Raw genomic sequence first — 14,384 nt, forward strand, 5'->3', positions numbered from 1 at the left:
CCTCTCTAGTCACACTTCCCCCATATCTGCCCCTATAGTCACACTGCCTCCCCATGTGACATTGTCCCTCCATCTGCCCCCCACATGACACCACCCCCCTGTCAGGGGACATCAGTGAGGAGAGCGGCGACACCTGCGCACTTCTCCAGACACTGCGATTTGCATAGTCCCGCCTGCAGGCCGCATGTCTGGCCGGTGATTGGCTGAGGCGGAGGAGAGCCGTGCGGTGATTGGTCGGCCGGGCTGTCTGTTAGCGCTGCACCTGACGCTTCCTGGCTTCGCGCTGTGTGATGTGTGGGAAGATCCATGTCCGCCCGATATGGGGGGGAGCCGAGGTGAGTGTGCGACCCCCGGGGGAGAGATACAGAGAGACCCCCTAATACTGTGTGCTGTGTATAGCGGAGACCCCCCATCCCCCATGTCACCGCTGTGTCCCCTCCCCCTCCATACATATCATATATATATACTGCCAGTCCCTGAGGTGACATTATATATGTGTATAGGGGACCCCCATCCCCCATGTCACCGCTGTGTCCCCTCCCCCTCCATACATATCATATATATACTGCCAGTCCCTGAGGTGACATTATATATGTGTATAGGGGACCCCTCATGTCACTGCTGTGTCCCCTCCCCCCATACATGTATATATACAACCAGTCCCTGAGGTGACATTATATATGTTTATAGGGGACCCCTCATGTCACTGCTGTGTCCCCTCCCCCCATACATGTATATATACAACCAGTCCCTGAGGTGACATTATATATGTGTATAGGGGACCCCTCATGTCACAGCTGTGTCCCCTCCCCCCATACATCTATATATATATACAACCAGTCCCTGAGGTGACATTATATATGTGTAAAGGGGACCCCCATCCCCCATGTCACTGCTGTGTCCCCATCTCCCCTCCATACATATCATATATATACTGCCAGTCCCTGAGGTGACATTATATATGTGTATAGGGGACCCCTCATGTCACTGCTGTGTCCCCTCCCTTCATATATATATATATATATATATATATATATATATATATATATATACAACCAGTCCCTGAGGTGACATTATATATGTGTATAGGGGACCCCTCATGTCACAGCTGTGTCCCCACCCCCCATACATCTATATATATATATATACAACCAGTCCCTGAGGTGACATTATATATGTGTATAGGGGACCCCTCATATCACTGCTGTGTCCCCTCCCCCCATACATCTATATATATACAACCAGTCCCTGAGGTGACATTATATATGTGTATAGGGGACCCCTCATGTCACTGCTGTGTCCCCTCCCCCCATACATATATATATATATATACAACCAGTCCCTGAGGTGACATTATATATGTGTATAGGGGACCCCTCATGTCACTGCTGTGTCCCCTCCCCCATATATATATATATATATATATATATATATATATATATATATATATATATATATATATATATAACCAAACAGTCCCTGAGGTGACATTATATATGTGTATAGGGGACCCCTCATGTCACTGCTGTGTCCCCTCCCCCCATACATATATATACAACCAGTCCCTGAGGTGACATTATATATGTGTATAGGGGACCCCCATCCCCCATGTCACTGCTGTGTCCCCTCCCCCCTCCATACATATCATATATATATATACTGCCAGTCCCTGAGGTGACATTATATATGTCTATTATATTCATTAGATTTTGTGTGCTGTGTAAGGGGGACTCCCCGTAATGGCCCTCCTCCCCAATGCTGGCCACACCCAGCTCGTGTGTGTGTGTGTACAGTGTGTGTGTGTGTGTACAGTGTGTGTGTGTATGTGTGTACAGTGTGTATGTGTGTACAGTGTGGTGTGTGTTTGTGTACAGTGTGTGTGTGTACAGTGTGGTGTGTGTGTGTACAGTGTGGTGTGTGTGTGTGTACAGTGTGGTGTGTGTGTGTGTGTGTGTGTGTGTACAGTGTGGTGTGTGTGTGTGTATGTACAGTGTGGTGTGTATGTGTGTGTGTGTGTGTGTGTGTGTGTGTGTGTGTGTGTGTGTGTGTGTATACACACATACCTTTCTTGTGGCCTGGGATTATATGTCTGACAGTGTACGTGTCATTTGGGATTGTTGTCCCCCACTGACGCCATACTGTGCTCTGGTACATGTCTAGTGTTAGACGCATGGACATGTATTCTGTACTATATGTTCCACTTATATGTATGTAGTTTCCAGTTCTGTGTATGTTGTGCTGAAAATGCCTGTTATGCTGATTCTTAACCAATAAAAGAGCTAAAGTACTATTTGATGGTGCGGACTTGACTGATTGAAGGAGACGGTGGAAGTGTCTGAGTGTGCAGAGGCACTGCAAGTTCCAGCACATCGCCTTTTTCCCTTCGTGGGTGCTTGCTACACACTGCTTTACTCCAGTTCTGTGTATGGACAGCAGGGCGGCGTCACTGTGCAGTAACTGCAGATAATTGTAGGTCAGTGATTGGATGTTGGCTGTATCTCCTCTTCTGCTGGCATATATAGCATTTTATAAATGTTTGTATTGCAACTAGTCAAAAATCACCCTGTAACTAGTCTGGTCTAGCCATAGCAATCAGAAATCCCCGGGTAACTAGTCTGGTCTAGCCATAGCAATCAGAAATCTCCTGGTAACTAGTCTGGTCTAGCCATAGCAATCCGAAATCGCCTGGTAACTAGTCTGGTCTAGCCATAGCAATCAGAAATCCCCTGGTAACTAGTCTGGTCTAGCCATAGCAATCAGAAATCCCCTGGTAAGACTGGTCTAGCCATAGCAATTAAAAATCCCCTGGTAACTAGTCTGGTCTAGCCACAGCAATCAAATCTCCTGGTAACCAGCCTGGTCTGGCCATAGCAATCAGAAATCTCTGTGGTAACTAGTCTGGTCTAGCCATAGCAATCAGAAATCCCCTGGTAACTAGTCTGGTCTAGCTACAGCAATCATAAATCCTGGTAACTAGTCTGGTCTGGCCATAGCAATCAGAAATCTCCTGGTAACTAGTCTGGTCTGGCCATAGCAATCAGAAATCTCCTGGTAACTAGTCTGGTCTGGCCATAGCAATCAGAAATCTCCTGGTAACTAGTCTGGTCTGGCCATAGCAATCAGAAATCTCCTGGTAACTAGTCTGGTCTGGCCAAAGCAATCAGAAATCTGGTAACTAGTCTGGTCTGGCCATAGCTATCATAAATCTCCTGGAAACTAGTCTGGTCTGGCCAGGCCATAGCAATCAGAAATCTCCTGGAAACTAGTCTGGCCTGGCCATAGCAACCCAAAATGTTTGAAGTGTTCAGTGCTCGTTCCACTACCTTTTATGAAATTAGGTGACCACTTAGGCCTCCTAGGCTTGTGTAGTGAACCAAGAGACTGAGAATGGTGGGGATCTAGTAGGCCAGATGGTCATCTATGAAGAAATCGGTTATGAGGGGCCATACTTGCATGAGGACCACTTCCTAGGCTTGTGTAGTGGACCAAGAGACTGAGAATGGTGGGGATCTAGTAGGCCAGATGGTCATTCTATGAAGGAATCGGTTATGAGGGGCCATACTTGCATGAGGACCACTTCCTAGGCTTGTGTAGTGAACCAAGAGACTGAGAATGGTGGGGATCTAGTAGGCCAGATGGTCATTCTATGAAGGAATCGGTTATGAGGGGCCATACTTGCATGAGGACCACTACCTAGGCTTGTGTAGTGAACCAAGAGACTGAGAATGGTGGGGATCTAGTAGGCCAGATGGTCATCTATGAAGGAATCGGTTATGAGGGGCCATACTTGCATGAGGAACCTCCGACAGAGGCTCCAGTTCTCTGAAGGTCCTGGTAAGACTTGTGTAGTCCTCCTGAGGGTCATGTCTTGCTTGGACAGCCAGTAGTCCCATATTTTGTATATTCATTTAATATTAGGGGTTTATAGATTTGCCATTGAATCGGTCTCAGTGGCCTGAGCATGTATAACTAGTTAGTGGTAGGACCTTGTTCAGGGTGAGGTAGAACTACTGGGCAACACTAGTTCTTGTGTTTGTCCCTGTGTTTGGTTCTGTGCCAGAGAGTTTTGTAAGAGTAAAGCTTCAGGCATGAGATTGGTTGGAATTAAAGGACAACTGTAGTCAGAGGAATATGGAGGCTGCCATGTTTATTTCCTTTTAAGCTATACCAGTTGCCTGGCTATCCTGCTGATCCTCTGCCTCTAATACTTTTAGCCATTACCCCTGAACAAGCATGCAACAGATCAGGTGTTTCTGACATTTTTTGTAAAATTTGACAAGACTAGCTGCATGCTTGTTTCGGGTGTTATTCAGACACTACTGCAACTGCAGCCAAATAGATCAGCAGGGCTGCCAGGCAACCACTATCACAGAAATTGTAAAATGTAAAATACATGTAAACACATACAAATAAGTGCATTACTTACAGAGTAAAATGAGCCTTAAATTACTCTTTTCCCATCTTGCTGTCACTTTTAGTAGGTAGTAGAAATTTGACAAAACCAACAGGGCTTTGACTAGCCCATCTCCTCATGGGGGATTCTCAAGGTTTTATTTATTTTCAAAAGCACTCAGTGAATGGCAGTTGCTCCGTCCAATTTCTAAAAAAGTGTACTGTGAGCAGGGAGGCTGGCCAGCATCTTTATATAAATCATTTTCAGGGAGTGTCTTTACAAAGAATAAAGGCCATACTGAGAATCCCCCATGAAGAGATCAACTAGACCAAAACCTGTCAGTTCTGTCAGATTTCTACTACCTCCTGTAAGTGACAGCAACACAGGAGAGAAGTAATTTATGGCTAATTTTACTCTGGAAAAAACATGTTTATTTGCATATGTTATGTTTACATGTATCCTAATTTTTACATTTTTTTTTTTAGTGGTCCTTTAAAAGGAAATAAATATGGCAGCCTCCATATCTCTCACACTTCAGTTGTCCATTTAGCAGGTCATACATTACACAATGTTTTTAAAATCGCTGAGAAGTTGTTGAGCTAAACGATAGTCAATGAAAACTTTGTTTATCAGTCGATGATCTCTGATTAGCTTGTTGATCAGCAAAGGAGGTAGCTGGAAGTGAGCGCGGTAATCTCCAGGATTCTGCTGCATCGATTGGTACAAAACGTCTGGCTGTTCCACCAACTGAAGTCTGCTGAAATGTGGTTGTCAGCCTGTGATTGGCTGGACATGGTCATGTGACCATGTGTGCCCTCTTGCTACTAACTGAAGACCCGGCGTTGCTCGGGTATGTATTTGGTGGTTGTTGCTTTTTCTAACCTTGACTCACAGTCACTGAATGACCAAGTGTGTGAGCTCCGGGATTCCTGGCATCCATAATGTGAGAATGGAAACATTTTATCAATCAAACAAATCTGATTGGCTGTTTGTGGCTCCACCCCCTTTTCTTAATAGCAACTAATTCACGTCAGTGGAGTAGTTTCCATTGACGCGAATTGACCTACGCAATGCGACGTGGGGGAAAATTATGGATAGCATGCTGCACTTTTCTGCAGCATGCATCAGATTCCCCAGAGCCGCCGACGAGAAGCCACATGACCCCGCATCCGGTTGTACAGGATTCAGCCGGAAGTACCTGCGGGGTGACGGGAGGCAATGCCACGATCGACCTTGCATCATAAACGCAAGCGGAGAAGGGCCCTAACAGTGAAATGCCTGGTACATACCCTGACATTTCCCCTCATAAGTACAGGTGGACAGATCCCATCTAATTTCTGATTGTTTTTCTGATAGGTTTTCTGATCACTGCTATACAAAGTCAATCAGAAATCAGATCGGACTTGTCGGAAACATTTTTTCAGTCTATCTGACGGGAAATTACATGGTGTCTACCAGGCATAAGAATGGCAGCAATTTTAATATTCCCCTTGAAAATCAATAGGCAAATTTTGATTAGCTGTTGAAGGCTCCACCCACTTTTACTGAATGTTAATCCCAGTCACCGAGTGAGCAACTGCGCAAAGTTTCAGAACCCTGCCATTTACAGTGTAAGGGCTGGAACCCACAAGAGCGTTATATTGAGCATTTTGGCAGCGCTGCGATACGCTACCGTTTTGCCAAAACGCTGGGCTGATGTTAATGGATGGGGCAACTTCCACAGGAGCATTTGCGTTTCCCAGAAACGCAAACGCAGGACCTGCAGCATTTTGGGAGCGTTAGTGCTTCAATGTAAAGTATTGAAACGCTAGCAGAAACGCTCAGCAAAACCTAAACTGAGCGGTTTTGCTAGCGTTTTGCGGTTCAGCACACTGTAACAAAATTAAAAATAATTCACAGTACCAATCAGGATAAAAACGCGAAACGCAAAACGCTACACAACCGCTGAGCAAAAAAATACACTGTTGCAAAACGCGACCGAAAACGCGCATGAATCCGCTTGCAAACCGCTCAGACAAAACGCTAGCGGTTGCGTTTTGCGTTTGCGGATTTCAGTGGGTTCCAGGCCTAAGAATGGCTGCAGTTTACATTTTCACATGTATAATGAATGGCTGAAATTTGATTGGCTGTTTTATGCTCCTCCCACACCACCTGAATTTTTAACCTTGGTTACCAAGTGATCAACTGTGCCAAGTGTAGGGACTCTGGCTTGATTACTGTGAGAATGGCAGCCTTTTACAATTTTTCCATTGACATGAATGGATGAAATCTGATTAGCTGTTTATAGCTCCGCCCAGGTGTGCAGGGGGGCCGCGAAACCCCCAGAACATATCATCCCAGGTAGTAAGGAATCTGCATACCAAATTTTGTTGAAATCGCTCAAGCCGCTTTTGAGTGATACATACATACACACACACACACACACAAACGTCCGATTTTTATATACGGGAATAGAATCCTTATTGTTTAAACTCTAATATAGGAAACCTCTGGATATAGTAAACAATATATAGAAGGCTGCGTTCTCATGTATATGAGGTGTCGGTGATGTCACTGGTCTCTAGTGATTGGATAAGCTGGGTTCTCATGTATATGAGGTGTCAGTGATGTCACTGGTCTCTAGTGATTGGATAAGCTGCGTTCTCATGTAAATGAGGTGTCGGTGATGTCACTGGTCTCTAGTGATTGGATAAGCTGGGTTCTCATGTATATGAGGTGTCAGTGATGTCACTGGTCTCTAGTGATTGGATAGGCTGTGTTCTCATGTATATGAGGGGTCAGTGATGTCACTGGTCTCTAGTGATTGGACTGGCTGCGTTCTCATGTATATGAGGTGTCAGTGATGTCACCGGTCTCTAGTGATTGGATAGGCTGTGTTCTCATGTATATGAGGTGTCAGTGATGTCACTGGTCTCTAGTGATTGGATAAGCTGCGTTCTCATGTATATGAGGTGTCGGTGATGTCACCGGTCTCTAGTGATTGGATAGGCTGCGTTCTCATGTATATTAGGGATCAGTGATGTCACTGGTCTCTAGTGATTGGATAAGCTGCGTTCTCATGTATATGGGGGGTCAGTGATGTCACTGGTCTCTAGTGATTGGATAGGCTGCGTTCTCATGTATATGGGGGGTCAGTGATGTCACTGGTCTCTAGTGATTGGATAGGCTGCGTTCTCATGTATATGGGGGGTCAGTGATGTCACTGGTCTCTAGTGATTGGATAGGCTGCGTTCTCATGTATATGAGGTGTCAGTGATGTCACTGGTCTCTAGTGATTGGATAGGCTGCGTTCTCATGTATATGAGGTGTCAGTGATGTCACTGGTCTCTGGTGATTGGATAAGCTGCGTTCTCATGTATATGAGGCGTCAGTGATGTCACTGGTCTCTAGTGATTGGATAGGCTGCGTTCTCATGTATATGAGGTGTCGGTGATGTCACTGGTCTCTAGTGATTGGATAAGCTGGGCTCTCATGTATATGCGGTCTCAGTGATGTCACTGGTCTCTAGTGATTGGATAGGCTGCGTTCTCATGTATATGAGGTGTCGGTGATGTCACTGGTCTCTAGTGATTGGATAAGCTGCGTTCTCATGTATATGAGGGGTCAGTGATGTCACTGGTCTCTAGTGATTGGATAGGCTGCGTTCTCATGTATATGGGGGGTCAGTGATGTCACTGGTCTCTAGTGATTGGATAGGCTGCGTTCTCATGTATATGAGGCGTCAGTGATGTCACTGGTCTCTAGTGATTGGATAGGCTGCGTTCTCATGTGTATGAGGTGTCGGTGATGTCACTGGTCTCTAGTGATTGGATAGGAGGTGTTAGTGATGTCACTGGTCTCTAGTGATTGGATAGGCTGCGTTCTCATGTATATGAGGGGTCAGTGATGTCACTGGTCTCTAGTGATTGGATAGGCTGTGTTCTCATGTATATGAGGTGTCAGTGATGTCACTGGTCTCTCTATTGATTGGATAGGCTGTGTTCTCATGTATATGAGGTGTCAGTGATGTCACTGGTCTGTAGTGATTGGATAGGCTGCGTCCTCATGTATATGAGGCGTCAGTGATTTCACCGGTCTCTAGTGATTGGATAGGCTGCGTTCTCATGTATATGAGGTGTGGTGATGTCACTGGTCTCTAGTGATTGGATAGGCATCGTTCTCATGTATATGAGGTATCAGTGATGTCACCGGTCTCTAGTGATTGGATAGGCTGCGTTCTCATGTATATGAGGGGTCAGTGATGTCACTGGTCTCTAGTGATTGGATAGGCTGCGTTCTCATGTATATAAGGGGTCAGTGATGTCACTGGTCTCTAGTGATTGGATAGGCTGCGTTCTCATGTATATGAGGTGTCAGTGATGTCACTGGTCTCTAGTGATTGGATAGGCTGCGTTCTCATGTATATGCGGTGTCAGTGATGTCACTGGTCTCTAGAGATTAGATAGGCTGCGTTCTCATGTGTATGAGGTGTCAGTGATGTCACTGGTCTCTAGTGATTGGATAGGCTGTGTTCCCATGTATATGAGGTGTCGGTGATGTCACTGGTCTCTAGTGATTGGATAGGCTGCGTTCGCATGTATATAAGGTGTCAGTGATGTCACTGGTCTCTAGTGATTGGATAGGCTGCGTTCTCATGTATATGAGGGGTCAGTGATGTCACTGGTCTCTAGTGATTGGATAAGTGGTGTTCTCATGTATATGAGGGGTCAGTGATGTCACTGGTCTCTAGTGATTAGATAGGCTGCGTTCTCATGTATATGAGGTGTCAGTGATGTCACTGGTCTCTAGTGATTGGATAGGCTGCGTTCTCATGTATATGAGGTGTCGGTGATGTCACTGGTCTCTAGTGATTGGATAGGCTGCGTTCTCATGTATATGAGGTGTCAGTGATGTCACTGGTCTCTAGTGATTGGATAGGCTGCGTTCTCATGTATATGAGGCGTCAGTGATGTCACTGGTCTCTAGTGATTGGATAGGCTGCATTCTCATGTATATGAGGTGTCGGTGATGTCACTGGTCTCTAGTGATTGGATAGGCTGCGTTCTCATGTATATGAGGTGTCAGTGATGTCACTGGTCTCTAGTGATTGGATAGGCTGCGTTCTCATGTATATGAGGCGTCAGTGATGTCACTGGTCTCTAGTAATTGGATAGGCTGCGTTCTCATGTATATGAGGCGTCAGTGATGTCACTGGTCTCTAGTGATTGGATAGGCTGCGTTCTCATGTATATGAGGTGTTGGTGATGTCACTGGTCTCTAGTGATTGGATAGGCTGCGTTCTCATGTATATGAGGCGTCGGTTATGTCACTGGTCTCTAGTGATTGGATAGGCTGCATTCTCATGTATATGAGGTGTCAGTGATGTCACTGGTCTCTAGTGATTGGATAGGCTGCGTTCTCATGTATATGAGGTGTCAGTGATGTCACTGGTCTCTAGTGATTGGATATGCTGCGTTCTCATGTATATGAGGTGTCAGTGATGTCACTGGTCTCTAGTGATTGGATAGGCTGCGTTCTCATGTATATGAGGTGTCAGTGATGTCACTGGTCTCTAGTGATTGGATAGGCTGCGTTCTCATGTATATGAGGTGTCAGTGATGTCACTGGTCCCTAGTGATTGGATAGGCTGTGTTCTCATGTATATGAGGTGTCGATGATGTCACTGGTCTCTAGTGATTGGATAGGCTGCGTTCTCATGTATATGAGGTGTCAGTGATGTCACTGGTCTCTAGTGATTGGATAGGCTGCGTTCTCATGTACAGTGGCTTGCAAAAGTATTCTACCCCCTTTAAGTTTTCCACATTTTGTCACATTACTGCCACAAACATGCATCAATTTTATTGGAATTCCACGTGAAAGACCAATACAAAGTGGTGTACATGTGAAGTGGAACGAAAATCATACATGATTCCAAACATTTTTTACAAATAAATAACTGCAAAGTGGGGTGTGCGTAATTATTCAGCCCCCTGAGTCAATACTTTGTAGAACCACCTTTTCCTGCAATTACAACTGCCAGTCTTTTAGGGTATGTCTCTACCAGCTTTGCACATCTAGAGACTGAAATCCTTGCCCATTCTTCTTTACAAAACAGCTCCAGCTCAGTCAGATTAGATGGACAGCGTTTGTGAACAGCAGTTTTCAGATCTTGCCACAGATTCTCGATTGGATTTAGATCTGGACTTTGACTGGGCCATTCTAACACATATATATGTTTTGTTTTAAATCATTCCATTGTTGCCCTGGCTTTATGTTTAGGGTCGTTGTCCTGCTGGAAGGTGAACCACCGCCCCAGTCTCAAGTCTTTTGCAGACTCCAAGAGGTTTTCTTCCAACATTGCCCTGTATTTGGCTCCATACATCTTCCCATCAACTCTGACCAGCTTCCCTGTCCCTGCTGAAGAGAAGCACACCCGAGCATGATGCTGCCACCACCATATTTAACAGTGGGGATGGTGTGTTCAGAGTGATGTGCAGTGTTAGTTTTCCACCACACATAGCGTTTTGCATTTTGGCCAAGAAGTTCCATTTTGGTCTCATCCGACCAGAGCACCTTCTTCCACATGGTTGTTGTGTCCCCCACATGGCTTGTGGCAAACTGCAAACAGGATTTCTTATGCTTTCTGTTAACAATGCCTTTCTTCTTGCCACTCTTCCATAAACGCCAACTTTGTGCAGTGCATGACTGATAGTTGTCCTATGGACAGATTCCCCCACCTGAGCTGTAGATCTCTGCAGCTCGTCCAGAGTCACCATGGGCCTCTTGACTGCATTTTTGATCAGCGCTCTCCTTGTTCGGCCTGTGAGTTTAGGTGGATGGCCTTGTCTTGGTAGGCGTACAGTTGTTCCATACTCCTTCCATTTCTGAATGATTGCTTGAACAGTGCTCCGTGGGATGTTCAAGGCTTTGGAAATGTTTTTGTAGCCTAAGTCTACTTTAAATTTCTCAATAACTTGATCCCTGACCTGTCTGGTGTGTTCTTTGGACTTCATGGTGTTGTTGCTCCCAACATTCTCTTAGACAACCTCTGAGGCCGTCACAGAGCAGCTGTATTTGTACTGACATTAGATTACACACAGGTGCACTCTATTTAGTCATTAGCACTCATCAGGCAATGTCTATAGGCAACTGACTGCACTCAGACCAAAGGGGGCTGAATGATTACGCACACCCCACTTTGCAGTTATTTATTTGCAAAAAAATGTTTGGAATCGTGTATGATTTTCATTCCACTTGTCACGTGTACACCACTTTGTATTGGTCTTTCATGTGAAATTCCAAATAAATTGATTCATGTTTGTGGCAGTAATGTGACAAAATGTGGAAAACTTCAAGGGGGCCGAATACTTTTGCAAGCCACTGTATATGAGGTGTCAGTGATGTCACTGGTCTCTAGTGATTGGATAGTCTGCGTTCTCATGTATATGAGGTATCAGTGATGTCACTGTTCTCTAGTGATTGGACAGGATGCGTTCTCATGTATATGAGGTGTCAGTGATGTCACTGGTCTCTAGTGATTGGATAGGCTGTGTTCTCATGTATATGAGGGGTCAGTGATGTCACTGGTCTCTAGTGATTGGATAGGCTGTGTTCTCATGTATATGAGGTGTCAGTGATGTCACTGGTCTCCAGTGATTGGATATGAGGTGTCAGTGATGTCACTGGTCTCTAGTGATTGGATATGAGCTGTTAGTGATGTCACTGGTCTCCAGTGATTGGATATGAGGTGGCCCTTGGGGACACTCACAGCCTTTACTTCAGCCTGAGAACTTTCCTCTAGCTTTGATTTTCGGTTGGTGAGGTTTATATGTGTGTTGATATGAGGGAACAATGAGCCATTGACCAGTGCCAAGGAGTGATCCCCTCACCTGCCCTGAGCTGTAGTATTTTATTTGCAGCGATGAAGCGGTGGTGACTTGGAGGAGCGGTACTTGTCAGGTGCACAATGAGCGGCTTTCTCCTGAGATTAGGGAAGGATAAGATGGGGGCGGCCGTTCAGCAGTCATGGGGACAGCTGGGTAACGTGGACGGATGCCAGGAATTGTTTATATACAGTGTACATTGTTTTATAGAATTATCTGGATCATTTGAACCAGTCTCTGTGTGCTGGAATCAGAGGCAGCCGCTCAGTGATGGGCCGTGTTATTCTGCTTAATGTGCAAGCGGAGAACACTCCCGCCTACTGGAGCTCTATAGAGGATGAGCGTTACTGGGCCTCGCATCCAGCCTTGGAGGGGGACACCGGAGGAACGATTATAGACTGATAGTGTATTATATGTATTATAGATATATAGTCAGATACCACAGCACACCTTCACAGGTCTTGTGGAGTCCAGGCCTGACCACCAGGGGGAGCTGCACTATATTATAGGCTGATAGTGTATTATATGTATTATAGATATGTAGTCAGCTACCACAGGACACCCTCACAGGTCTTGTGGAGTCCAGGCCTGACCACCAGGGGGAGCTGCACTATATTATAGGCTGATAGTGTATTATATGTATTATAGATATATAGTCAGATACCACAGCACACCTTCACATGTCTTGTGGAGTCCAGGCCTGACCACCAGGGGGAGCTGCACTATATTATAGGCTGATAGTGTATTATAGATATTTAGTCAGATACCACAGGATACCTTCACAGATCTTGTGGAGTCCAGGCCAGACCACCAGGGGGAGCTGCACTATATTATAGGCTGATAGTGTATTATATGTATTATAGATATATAGTCTGATACCACAGGACACCTACACAGGTCATGTGGAGTCCAGGCCTGACCACCAGGGGGAGCTGCACTATATTATAGGCTGATAGTGTATTATATGTATTATAGATATATAGTCTGATACCACAGGACACCTACACAGGTCATGTGGAGTCCAGGCCTGACCACCAGGGGGAGCTGCACTATATTATAGGCTGATAGTGTATTATATGTATTATAGATATATAGTCAGATACCACAGGACACCTTCACAGGTCTTGTGGAGTCCAGGCCTGACCACCAGGGGGAGCTGCACTATATTATAGGCTGATAGTGTATTATATGTATTATAGATATATAGCCAGATACCACAGGACACTTTCATAAGTCTTGTGGAGTCCAGGCCTGACCACCAGGGGGAGCTGCACTATATTAAGCCTGGAGTTTTACGTGTTAGCATTGGTTTCCCTGACAGAGGTGTAATTGTGCAGTAACACCAGCAGTATTCTGGTTGTGTGGATGATTTGTGGTGGTTGTGGTCAGATCGGTAACCTTTTCCGGTTACATCGCATGCGGTGGGTATAATGATCGGAGCTGGTTATCACGCAGCAGTCTAGGCCGGCTCGTGCCAGCGGCTCTCCTGTCTTTTCAGGGCAGTGTTACTTATAACAGAGTAATTATTCCCTGCAGCCTCTGGGGAGCTTCCTGCATATAGAAAGGGGGGGGGGGCGATTCTCCGCTCTTCTGAGTGATTAAAATTCAGCGTGCGAGAGTTTAGTCATGTCACTGACTGTCCTCAGAGGAGCTCACAATCTAATCCTACCATAGTCATGGTCTAATGTCCTACCATATTATTATTATGTATTTATATAGCACTGACATCTTCTGCAGCACATTACAGAGTACATAGTCATGTCACTGACTGTCCTCAGAGGAGCTCACACTCTAATCCTACCATAGTCATGGTCTAATGTCCTACCATATTATTATTATGTATTTATATAGCAGTGACATCTTCTGCAGCACATTACAGAGTACATAGTCATGTCACTGACTGTCCTCAGAGGAGCTCACACTCTAATCCTGCCATAGTCATAGTCTAATGTCCTACCATATTATTATTATGTATTTATATAGCAGTGACATCTCCTGCAGGACATTACAGAGTACATAGTCATGACACTGACTGTCCTCAGAGGAGCTCACAGTCTAATCCTACCATAGTCATAGTCTAATGCCCTACCATATTATTATTATGTATTTATATAGCACTGACATCTTCT

At 45.2% G+C, this 14,384-nt stretch overlaps 1 protein-coding gene across 3 annotated transcripts in view; it reads left to right on the forward strand.

Annotated features, from left to right (window-relative positions):
- Nucleotides 1-248: 248 nt before the first annotated feature.
- The window catches only part of RALGPS1 (Ral GEF with PH domain and SH3 binding motif 1), a 574,444-nt gene continuing 560,308 nt past the window's right edge, over nt 249-14,384 (forward strand). For all 3 annotated transcript variants that reach the window (XM_068249198.1, XM_068249199.1, XM_068249200.1), the window contains exon 1: nt 249-335. The gene's annotated coding sequence lies outside the window, so the exon portion shown is untranslated. The remainder of the gene's footprint in view (nt 336-14,384) is intronic.

Source organism: Hyperolius riggenbachi, chromosome 8 (assembly GCF_040937935.1).
Source record: "Hyperolius riggenbachi isolate aHypRig1 chromosome 8, aHypRig1.pri, whole genome shotgun sequence".
Taxonomy (NCBI): domain Eukaryota; kingdom Metazoa; phylum Chordata; class Amphibia; order Anura; family Hyperoliidae; genus Hyperolius; species Hyperolius riggenbachi.